The 12,030-nt window shown below is 39.0% G+C and overlaps 1 long non-coding RNA gene across 1 annotated transcript in view; it reads right to left on the bottom strand.

The window, feature by feature from the left end:
- Nucleotides 1–3,200: 3,200 nt before the first annotated feature.
- Nucleotides 3,201–12,030, bottom strand: part of LOC113925047 — a 31,767-nt gene continuing 22,937 nt past the window's right edge. Inside the window, exon 4 of the long non-coding RNA XR_003520898.1 lies at nt 3,201–3,314. This is a non-coding gene — a long non-coding RNA (uncharacterized LOC113925047). The remainder of the gene's footprint in view (nt 3,315–12,030) is intronic.

The following is a 12,030-nucleotide window of genomic DNA, read 5'->3' as shown; positions in this document are numbered from 1 at the left end:
ATACAGTTGCTTATGGAGGCAAGTAGCACCCACATTTTCTGGAAACAGTGATCTTGGTCTAGAAGAATGGTCTTCCTCCAATATCTGCTGAGACCCCAAAGGATTCTGTTCCATTTCTGCTGCAGGACGTCATAAAGCTGATTTCATCTCCTTGTTCAGGCATCAACTTCCTCTTCTTATTACCTGGGTTTTGACTCCTCTAAGCAACACAACAAACATCTTAGGGGGGAAACAACATGTTTGTCATTCTTTTTATCCTCACTAATGCATTGGAAGGAGGCCATCTGGCTGCCTTTTGGGTAAATCCATTTTATAACAAGATTTTTTGTGTGATTCAGTAATTAAGCCCCTTTGGATAGAGTTCAAGATGGACCTGCCTTATGCTGAATTTTGCTTTAGAGCAAACTGTTAGTCACAGGTGCCAGTGAATTTATAAATCAGGATGAGAAATCTCTTATAGATTTTGGAAAATTAGTCATCTTCCTGAGTTTCCTTTCACCTTAGGTGCACTGTTCCTCAGAGGTGCGCAAGGTGAGAATGTGCTTAGAATTGCCTCTGGTCTGACATGGCTAAGATTGTTATCTGCCATCTATCCTAAATCTAACCTCCTAGAACTTAAATGTTGAAATGAAGACAGGAGAGTATTAATGTTGTTACTTATTGCTATAGACACCATAATAGACTTATCTATTCACTCATTCATTCAGTAAACGTGTACTAGCTGAGGGTACAGAAATAACTAGAAAAGCTTGTGAGCTCAACTTCATTATGACATGATTTATTAGAGACCCAATATTCTTTTATTGTTGTCATTGTTACGTGGGGGCTTCAGTTGTGAAAATGTGATATGACATAATGTCACCTTTGGAATATTTTCTAAGAATAATTTATTTTTTTGAATGAATTACCTTGCCATCTCTTAAACTCAAGAAATATAAACCAGTACAAAAATATGGTTAAAAGTCAAGTACTCAGTCATGTTTTTCTGCTATCTTGTGGGAAAAATTTCAGCTTCTTGTTTTGCCATGAGTCATGGAAAGTTAATATTTAGTTTGAGAATTTTCTCCTGGCTGCTGATTCCTATGAAAATCCCTTTGCAAAATATCACCAATTTGATTAGACACCATTTGCCTTTCTTCTTGTTTTCTACATTGTACCCACTTTTTTTTCTTTTTTTAAAAGATTTTATTTATTTGTCAGAGAGAGAGCACAAGTAGGGGGACAGCAGAGGAGAAGCAGGCTCCCCACTGAGCGAGGAAACCGATGAGGGACTCGATCCCAGGACCCTGGGATCATGACCTGAGCTGAAGGCAGCCGCTTAACTGACTGAGCCACCCAGGCACCCCTGCACCCACTTTCTGGTTGGTGAGATTAACCATTCCTCAACATGCCTATGTGTTCTCTCAGTTATGATCTAGTTATAATGTCATTCATATCAGCAACACTGAGAGCTTGTTTGACAAGGAGAGCAACCCTCTATGACAGTTAATTGGGTAACAATTCACTTTTATATCAAGCTAAGTTGTTTGCATCTTTTAAATAGATAATGAGCTTGGAACCTCTCCTCAGGCATAAGAATAGCCTGCTTTGGGAGAAGTAGGCTATTTGAGCTCTGGCATTTTCCCTCCTTGGGCATAGATTTGCTTTCCTCTTGAGCCCCCATGAATGGTCCCTGTGGTCTAGTCTTCTTGAGCAGCGACAGAATGTTCCTGAATTCCTGAAAATTCACCAGATGGTACCAGACTTCAGAAAACAAGTGGTGACTTTGGCCTCCTTGTGGTTTCTGTGTTGACTGACGTAAGCCAATCTCCGCGAATGAACAGCTGATGTTTATTGTTAGAGAGAAATGTACTATATGACTTAGGTCTAGACTCTGCAAGGACTAATGGGGTAACAATGGATTTGGGGGCATAAGACCAATTGTCGGACCAACATAAGACCAAATTACATTTGGGATCACACTTGGGAAAAGTATTTATCTTGCTCTCACTGGGGTTCTTAAAAGCTGCTTATACAAATCGTGATTGATTCACTTTGAAACTTTCTGAAAACAAACTTCATCATGAGATTTTTTTAAGGCATTTTTTGTTCTGGTTGGGTCTCATACTCTAAGAGAAAATTATCTAAGTAGAAGACAAGACATGCTGCCATCCAGACATGTTTCTAGAGAGGCAAATTATCACAGGTGCAAAAACTCAAGAGCTCACTGAGTTTAGATAAAATTAAAAATATTTCATTGCAATATTGTGAAATATATTTTTGTCACACATTCTTGTGAGTACTACGGCATGATTATTTCAAAGGATTGTCAAATTGATCTTGTGTTCACAGGATTTTTGTGTAGTAGTGAATTTTTTTTTTTTTTTTTTTTTTTTTTGGCTTGTGGGTTTGGTTCTTCTTGGCCACAGTGGATTGTTCTCCGTATAGCATATGGATATTGGAAGGGACTGAAAGACATATTGACGAATTTTGCAACTTGTTAGCTGGAAACCCTCCTTGTTAGTGAGGGTAAATTCCGAAGATTCCCCTGTAGAGAGTAGTCTTGGGGACATGTGCTTCCTTAGGTAAGAGCAGGACAGCTCTGGGCGCCTGGGTGGCTCAGTTGGTTAAGAGACTGCCTTCGGCTCAGGTCATGATCCCGGAGTCTCTGGATTGAATCCTACATTGGGCTTCCTGCTCAGAGGGGGGTCCACTTCTCCCTCTGACTCTACCCCCTCTTGTGCTCTCTCTCTCTCTCAAAAAAAAAAAAAAAGTAGGGCAGCTCTCTCAGACTGAGGCAGCCATTGCTAATCATCTGGGGTTCCATCAGTGACTCTAAGCTGATGAAGTCTAAAGTGAAAAGGGTTGAAAGGCACAGTGAGTATTTGGAATTGCAAACTTAATGTACATCAAGAGCATTGCCTGTGCTGGCCAAATTAGTGACCAGAGCAATGCAGTGTATAGCTGTGTAAATGAATGGCCTGTTTTTCCAAGAGTCAAACCTGTTAAGTACCACCAGGAGAATAGCAGGTGGGGTTCCAGGTAAAGGACCACAAGACTTTTTTTCATCTGGCAGAACTGGCAGAAGTGCCATTGATGGAAGAGCCACGATCACATGAAGAGACCAGAAGTCTTTGAAGGTAAAGAGATTTTTAATTTTTATATTTCTTCTTAGATGCATTAAACTATGCATTTAAATTTTATTTGAATTCAACTATGTACAGAGGTTTTAATTAAAACAAGAGTTCAAGTATCATTTCTGTTCTCCATCCCTGAGTTCCACTTCTCAACATGAACCCTTTTTGCTGTTTCTTCTGATATTCCTTTCCATTTGCCTAAATAACAGAATAACAGTGTCATTTCTTGATTGAAAAGTTTTAGACTTTATGGTTTGATTTCCTACTACAGACAATAAATATTTACAACCATTCCTCCTGCACCCCTCCCTCAGGTGTACATGTTTCCTTCCCATATCATTCTAATAATAATCTAATAATAAATCTAAAAGTTTTGCCACTTTTGGTTAAGTCAATATTCAGTATTTACATTATTGTTACTACATAGATGTCATCAACTGCTAAGCCACTTGATATAATAAAGTGGCTTTCCTATACTTGTACAATTTTTGCATTTTTTTGTCTTTTCCGAAGTTAATAATTCTTTTTAATTCATTTATTTATGCATTATTAACTCATAAAAATCTATGAAAGAACTGACCAAACACATCAAATAAGCTATTTTTTCTTTGAGTTTTTTATATTTCTCCAGGAACTTTCAATTTTCTTTTTCAAATCTTGCCTGTCAATTGCCAGATCTTCTGAGATTTCTTCACAGCCATCTTGTCCTTTTTTGTCTTGGATTTCACATTGCTCTCATGTTTTCTGCATTTTTGATGCACTCCCTAATTCTGTTGGAGTGCGTTCTCCAGTAGCTTTCTGAGAAAGGTTGCATAAATGATTGATGTTTTGAAGCATTGCGTATCTGAAGATATCTCTATTCCATCTTCTCAGTCATTAGTACTTTGGCTATGGGATTCTGGGTTGTATGTTATTTTTTCACTATCTCCTATTTTAGCTCTCAGCATTGCTACTAAGAAGTCTCATACTGTTCTGATTACTGATCCTTGGTAAATAACTTTTTTTTTTTTTGTCTCTCTGGAAGCTTTTGCAAGCTTTGCTTTCTTTTTCCTTCCTTCCTTCCTTCCTTCCTTCCTTCCTTCCTTCCTTCCTTCCTTCCTTCCTTCCCTCCTTCCCTCCTTCCCTCCTTCCCTCCTTCCCTCCCTGCTTCCTTTCTCTCTCTCTCTTTCTTTTTCCCATTCCTGGTGTTCTTGCTGAGACCTTTAGATCTGAAATCACAGACACATGTTCTTAAGATCTAGAAAATGGAAAACTTACTTGTATTTTGTGTTCATTAATTTCCTCTGTGATTCTTTTTAAAGATTATTTTTCTAGAACCCCTATAAATTGGATGTTGACCTCCCAGACTGATCCTTTTCTGACCCCACCCCCACATTTGTTTTTCTTTGGGCTCTACTTTCTGAGTCAATTCCTCAACTTTATTTTACAATATTCTTATTGGTTATTTATATTTCTTCTCTCATATTTTTAAGTTCCAAAAGCACTTTCCCATTATCTGAATGTTTTCCATTTATGTTATCCCATCCTTATTACATGGCTGTAAACTCATTTCTTACCTCTGTGGGAATATTAATTGAAGAGTTTTCTGTTAGTCTTTTTTTTTTTTTTTTTTTTTTTTTTGCCTCTTCTTTTATGTTAGAGTCTTTTTTCCAGTGTCAGGTTTTTCTTTATATGAAAGAGATAAGATGTGCACCTGTTTCTAGAAGTACAGAAGATTATTCTAAATTTTCCTCTTAATTAAAATAAACTTTGAAAATAATTATATAAAATTTTAATTAAATGGTTTTTAGGCCTGCACAAAAGAAAGAGACCAAAAACAAAGTGGAGGAACCCTTGAAGTTAAGAGACACCAAAGCATGCCTTTATTCTGAGGAATTCTAAAGAGAGAGACTGAATGAGACTGTTGGGTTGGATGGGAGGCTGGAAGAGTTAATTACAGCCTTACCACTCTTTGGACACACCTTTAAATATATTTTATGTCATTTCTCACTGCCTTAAGTTTGACTTCAGCATATATAAAGTTTTTACTTTTCCCCAAATTTTACCATTGTATAAGGCTATGAAAAGCAGATGGATGGAGTGAAGATTAAGGAAGAGAGGCAAATACCAATAGAATTCTTGATGGATAGAGTTTTGGAGACTCTTGGTCTATTGCGAGCAAAGGAAAGCTTTCTACCACTTAGCAACAGAAATTTAGTGGAATAAGAAACATTTCTTTTACTTTCCTCCCACCCAAAACTTTTCTTAGAGGTAAATTGAGCTAGGTTTTCCATAGGTGATAACTTCTTTCATTTTCCAACTTGAATATGTCATGTTTCAATATTGATTTTTGTTTTGTTTTGTTGTTGTAAGGTAATAAGCATGAGATATTTCTTTATGCAATGTTATATCAAATCTACTGTTTGACCCTTATTCCGACCTTTCTTAGTAACTGAATCATTTATACTTCCCAATTGGGAAAGCATGGCTAAAGCAGGAAGATTTTCTTTCTCCATATTAATCACAGGTCCTTATATCATTTCCCTTTCATTGTTTTTCTTTTAAACAAAATTTAAAATATATTATTTCACAAAGTAGCCAAGAAAAAGAGAAATTATCCCTCAACCTTTGAGTCTAAAAGAACAGTAATAATCTAATATCGAGAGCCTTTAGGGTAGTGCCTAGCTTAAAAGTACTTCAGAAACACAGTATTAGAAAAGAGGAAACATATGTCTCAGCAAGCAGGTGGCCGTACAAGAAAAGAATCTCTATAATGGCTGGTCTGCATTTCTGGAAGCCAGAAATTCTGCACAAACACAGCCTTAATATAACCATAATAGACAGTAGGGTATGACTTAACGATCGAGCAATAAATAACAAAGAAAAAAAATTAAGCTACAGGTGTTACATGGTGAAGTGTGAAACGGAAGTCCTGAACTATGGAGAACTTAGCCAAGTAACTTTAGCACTTCTGCAGGACTATAAAATCTCTGGATTGAACTGAAAGCTTTTAAAGAGAAGAAATTATATATATATATACACATATATGTATATATATATATATATAAAATACTCGATATCTATATCTATATATAACATGTTTTATTCATATGTACTCTATCTATTGTGGCGGAAGTTGTTTCTAATTGGCTGATTATCACTCATTCAGTGATTTACTTTAAAACCTTAATTGAGTGCCCATTCTGTGCCAGGTCTTAAACTAGGCATAGTGGATGCAGAGATGTCCCAAAGTTCATAGTCTAGTAGTGGAGACAAACAGCAGCTTTCTAATTAGCATGACAGGATGATGAGTTCTGTGGTGAAGAGAAGCAAAGGATGCTGCTTAAGGAGGGCCACATAAGCCAGCATAGAAGACTTCCAGAGGGAGCTGATATGAGGCCACATGAGAGTGGAAGTTTAGGACGGTACTTCTAGGGAGGGGAAGAAGCATAAATAAAAGTATGAGAGACTTGGCTCAAATCAGCAATTTTGAGTTGAGTATATTTGTATATGCGGTGCAAGGACTAAGCAGGTAGACTTAAATGAAATTATGAAAGGTGTTGCCTGAAGTCACCGTGAAGCCATTGCAGGATTTAGAAAGATCAAACTGGTGGCAGTGTGGCATGTAGGTTGAAGATGATTGTAAGTGGACGTTGGGAGACCAGATAAAAGGCTGTTACAGTAACAAGGTGAGAACTAATAACGTCTCAAACCAAGGTAATCCCAGTTGATATAAACAGATCCCCAGAATTCAAGAAATATTTTGAAAAGTAGGATTAAGTGAAATTGATGACAAATTTGATGTGGAATAGGGGAGTTAGGGAAGATGATAAGTCAAAGATGATGTTCAAGTCTCTGATTTGAGCAATGGGTATGGGGGCTGCCATTTATGTAGTTCGGATAGTCTGAGAAAAGAAGCAGATCTGGAGGGAAACTAATGGGTTCACTTTGAGATGGGTTCTGTTTATGGTATCTTTTTTGGCATCCAAGTGGAAATTCCCATAAGTGGTTTTATATAAAAAGCTAGAGGTCAGGAGGGAGATCTGGGCTTAGACATATACAATAGGGAGGAATTGAATAGTGATAGTAGTTGTTACCATTAGTATGGATGTATTAGCTAGCCAACAGGATGGGCCAAGGGATAAACCTAGAAACATACTGACTATTAAGGAGCAGATAGAGAAAAAGTAGATTATGAAAGTGACTCAGAAGGACCAGCTGGTGAAGTCAGAGTATAACCTTGTGAGAGTGGTCCACCAGAGTCAGAGGAGTTCAAAGAGCCTGGGTTACAGAGGTAATTGCTGCAATGTAGTCAAGTAAATTAAGGACTGAAAAGTTGAAAGAGTGATGATACACATTGTCATCCCAAATAGAATAAATCTGAGAGTAAAGGGGCTGTGATGGTTGTTTTATGTGTCAATTTGACTGGACCATGCAGTGCCCAGATATTTGGCTAAACATTATTTCTGCATGTGTCTGTGAGGGTGTTTCTAGATGAAATTAGCATTTGAATCATTAGACTGAATAAAGCAGATTGCCTTCACCAGTGGGGGTGGGCATCATCCAATCAGTTGAATCTGAATAGAAAAAAAGGCAGAGAAAGGGAGAATTCACTGTTTCTCCGCCTGACTACTTGAGTGGGAATTTTGGTTTCTCCAGCTCTCAGAGTGTGATTTACACAATTGGCACTCCTGGTTCCCAGGCCTTTGGACTTGGATTGGAATTCACACCATCAATTCTCTTGGTTCTCAGGCCTTCGGACTTGGAGTGGAACTACACAGCCAACTTTCCTGGGTCTCCAGCTTGCAGACAGCAGATCTTCTCAGCCCCTATAATCATGGCGTTAAATCCTTATAATAAATCCCTGCCTATATCATTCATCTCTATATCTATGTCACCCATCTATCTGTCTATTTTATCGATCTGTCTACACACTTTGCTGGTTCTGTTTCTCTGGGGAGCCCTGACTAATTCAAGGGTTGTTATTGATAATTATGACAGGACCACAAATATCAACCAGACGTTCTCCAGGCAAACCAGCATACTACGGTCATACTACAGTTGGAAGAATTATTTCTATGAAATAGTTGGAGTGGTAGCTGTACATGGTAAGAGTAAAAGAGTGAAGTGAATGATAAGAAATCAAAGTACCTGTGAACAGAATATTTTTTTGAACTAGCTTCTATTTAAAGGGGAGAGACTGAGTGGGAGTTAGAGAGGGTTAGGGGGTTAAAAGAAAATGTTTTACCTGGCAGAGGCTTGAGTAACCCTGTATGTAAAAAAAGAACATGCCAACGAAGAGGGAGAAGTCAGAGAATTTACCACAAGAGAGAATACGTGATTGAGCCACTGTGATATGGGAGTTGGAGGATATGGCAGGATTTGCTTTCGAAAGGAGGATAGAGTATCTTTTCTAGAAAGACAGGTGAAAAAATAAATAGAAAGCAAATATAGCAAGTGTGTGGGTGGGTGAGTGCGAGGTTGGCCAAGTTTCCACCTGATGGTCTTTGTTTTTTTTTCGGTAAAGCATGCCAGGAGGCCTGATGCTGAGAGTGGAGGATAGGATTACAGAATAGGGAGCGCAGCAGCCACAGGTAAGGCTATGTGGTTATTCTGGAGAGTGAGAGACAAACTGATTAGGAGCACCACAGGATTTTCAGGCAATATTATGGGCCAACTGGACACTGTTAACTTGCAGGGACATGGACCTACAGTTTCACGTTTTATGCTCCCCCACCCATTTTAAGTAGTAAGGATTGTGGCATTGGTACAACATATTTATGCACAAAGTTGTGATTCAAGTTCTGAATTATTGTCCCCATGGGAAATGGGGACAGAAGGATGGCTGACTGATGGGAAAGAATGAGGAAGTCAATAAACATCAGGTCTCACTGAAGTTAGGAAACAAAGATGTTATTAGTAGAAACACAATAGCTAGAAGGATTGGAAGCTGTGTGGAGAGAGTGGACATAGAACTTTAAGATTTCATAGGTGTGTTAGCTCTGGGTGACGGTCAAGTCCCGGCTGGGGCCATGGGTGCATGTCTGCGGTGGAGATGAGATATGTTCTGGAGCTGATGTTGGCTAAGTCAGCCACATGGATGTAGAAATCACTAAGAGCTATGATACAACTTAGAGCAGAGAGAGGAAAACCTTAAACCAAATAGCGGTGAGATGACCGATGTAAACAAAAATATGGGGATGATGTGGGTGATCTAGCTAGACATTTTTGCAAGAAATTAGAGAAGCCAAGGTTTGGTGTGGCCCTGTGGACTTGAAACTGCACGTGCTGAAGTGTAATTCTTCAGTGGGCTTCTAGGTGTGTGGTATCATCAGACAGAGATTTTCACCCAGACCCTGAGGTTGAGGGAACATTCTGTGAAGAGGAGAGTGGAAGGGTTTGTAAAAATAAGAGGAGCGGTCATGAGAAAGGAAGAAAGGGACCCGCTGGGCCATACAATAACTAAGACAACAGTATAACTGAGAGGTCAGTCTGCATTTTGGGAGGTGGGCAAGGAAAGAGGCATTCATTTATTAACGCTTCTACCTTGTTATATCCTTCTGAGCCCTGGAAATGTATGTGTAGAGCATGGGCTGTAAACTCCAAGGCAGCAGAAACTGTAGTGTTTGGTATTGAAGGAAGGAATGAGTGCATCCTGGGAGTGAGACAGGTTGGGGCAATGGTTAAGAGCATGAGCTCTTACGAACCATGAGAGACGTTGGACTCTGAAAAACAAACTGAGGGTTCTAGCGGGGGGGGGGGGGGGGGGATGGGTTAGCCTGGTGATGGGTATTGAGGAGGGCACGTTCTGCATGGAGCACTGGGTGTTATGAACAAACAATGAATCATGGAACACTGCACCAAAAACTAATGATGTAATATATGGTGATTAACATAACAATAAAAAATTAAAAAAAAAAAAAGAGCATGAGCTCTTAAATCAGAGAGCTCTGAGTCGGGATCCTGGCTGGGGAATCTTCGGCAAGTTGTTTAACTCCTTTAAATTGCGACTTCCTCATCTATACATTATAGGTTATGTTAGTAACGATACTTCAGAATTTCTGGAAGCACCCAGCACCTGGGCGGCACCAAGTAAATGGCAACTGTTGCTGCCACGACTGCTTTTAACTGTTTTATGTGTTGGGATGATATCTGGTTGGACAGTAATTTGTAGCTAGAGCTCCGAGGTGTTTTGTTTTTGTTTTTTTGGTTTTTTGGTTTTGTTTTAACCAGGCTTTTAACTCCTTAGAAAGAGAGAATTCTTCCTTGTTTTTTACATAAGAACTGCAACATGTTTACCCAGTTACTTTACACAGTGCTTTTTTGGTTATCAATAGTTTTTGGTAAACCTTGGACACACTGAGCAGAACTACAAGGAGGCTCTTTTCTATTCTGTGAATAGTACAAATATTTTACCTGTTTCAAATCTACTCTTATCCTAGAAAAAGGCAAAATAATGCAGGAGTGTGTGGTTGTGGTTTCCAGTTCGTTTGTACCTTTCCTGAATTTTCTTTGATTTTGTGAACTCTTGAGCTCTAATGACCATTACTGTCTACAGTATTCATTTTTTCCCAGGAAAGTATACATGAATTATGAACAAGAAATCTTTTTTTTAAGATTTTATTTATTTATTTATATTTATATTTAGGGACAGCACAGTGGGGTGGAGGGGGAGAGGGAGAGGGAGAAGCAGAGTCCATGCCGAGCAGGGAGCCTGATGTGGGGCTTGATCCCAGGACACTTGAGATCAGGACCTGAGCCTAAGGCAGATGCTTAACTGACTGAGCCACCCAGGCGCCCCATGAATAAGAAATTTTAACACAAAATTATTTTAAGTTATTTAATTAATAGGAAATATTATACTGTATCATATGTGCCCATGGAAAATTTGGGTGTGATCTGTATCAGCAAACCCACTTATCTTACCTAATCTGCCATTTTATTTCCCTGCGTTTGCATTGAGATCTGTGTTTTAGTTGCATCCTGGCTTTTTTTTTTCCCCCAATTGACTCAAATTCCTTCTCTATTAGCCCTGAAAACATCTTTGTTGGGGATAAATAGCACATTCCTTCTCCAAAACTCACTCTACTACCCTTAGAATGTACATGACTCATGGAAAAGCTGGGACAATCACTTCCAATCCTTTTACACTGATTCTGGTCCAGCCTACAGTTTCCTCATGCTCTGATCCTTTTGCTTTTTTTGCTTTAAAAATCCCCAGACTGCAAAATAGCTCCCACTCACTAAAACAACTTTCCTTGCAAGCCATCGAAATCCACTCTGATCTTCCCAGCTGGGGGAGGTGACTTGATTCCTTTCAATGTTGGACACAACCCCAGTGTCATTAGCTCTCCCATGTCCCCCATCCACCAGTGAACTCTGGAGCCCTTTCAAGATTTTGCTCCAACGCTCAAGATCAAGTCCAACCTCCAGTGGCAGATCCTTGATTTAAGCTGTGGGGTTTTCTGAAGAATTTAAGTATTCGACATGAATATTTTAAAGGAAAACTTGAGACTTTTTTTTTCAGCAGAGCTATGGCTGTGAATCTCTCATGTCTGCTCTTCTGGGTCCGTTTGTACTACTGGACATGGACGCTTCCTGAAAGCCCACACAGTGCAGGGGGGCTGGACACGATGGCATGACAATGTTGCTTTGATGCTGAAGCTGGCCAAGGGGTCACTGGTTGGCTTACCCAGCAGGAGATTTTGCAAAAATTACCTTGATGAGAGTAAAGAAAAAAATTCCCATTTTTTTCCTCCCCTGGAAGCTGTAGTAAAAATGGATCAATAAATAATTTTGATTATTTTAATTAATTTTGATTAATTCATCCTAAAGAGAAAGGTAAGGTCATAGGTAGGGGAAGTTGCTGAAACCCTACTGAAGCAAATGCTGATATTGTTCTCAAGGTCAAAGACTAAAAACCAGTAAAGTTAAA

Source organism: Zalophus californianus, chromosome 2, assembly GCF_009762305.2.
Source record: "Zalophus californianus isolate mZalCal1 chromosome 2, mZalCal1.pri.v2, whole genome shotgun sequence".
In the NCBI taxonomy this organism is placed as follows: domain Eukaryota; kingdom Metazoa; phylum Chordata; class Mammalia; order Carnivora; family Otariidae; genus Zalophus; species Zalophus californianus.
Note: the sequence above shows the minus strand (reverse complement) of the source record. Positions and strands in the feature narration are given on the sequence as shown.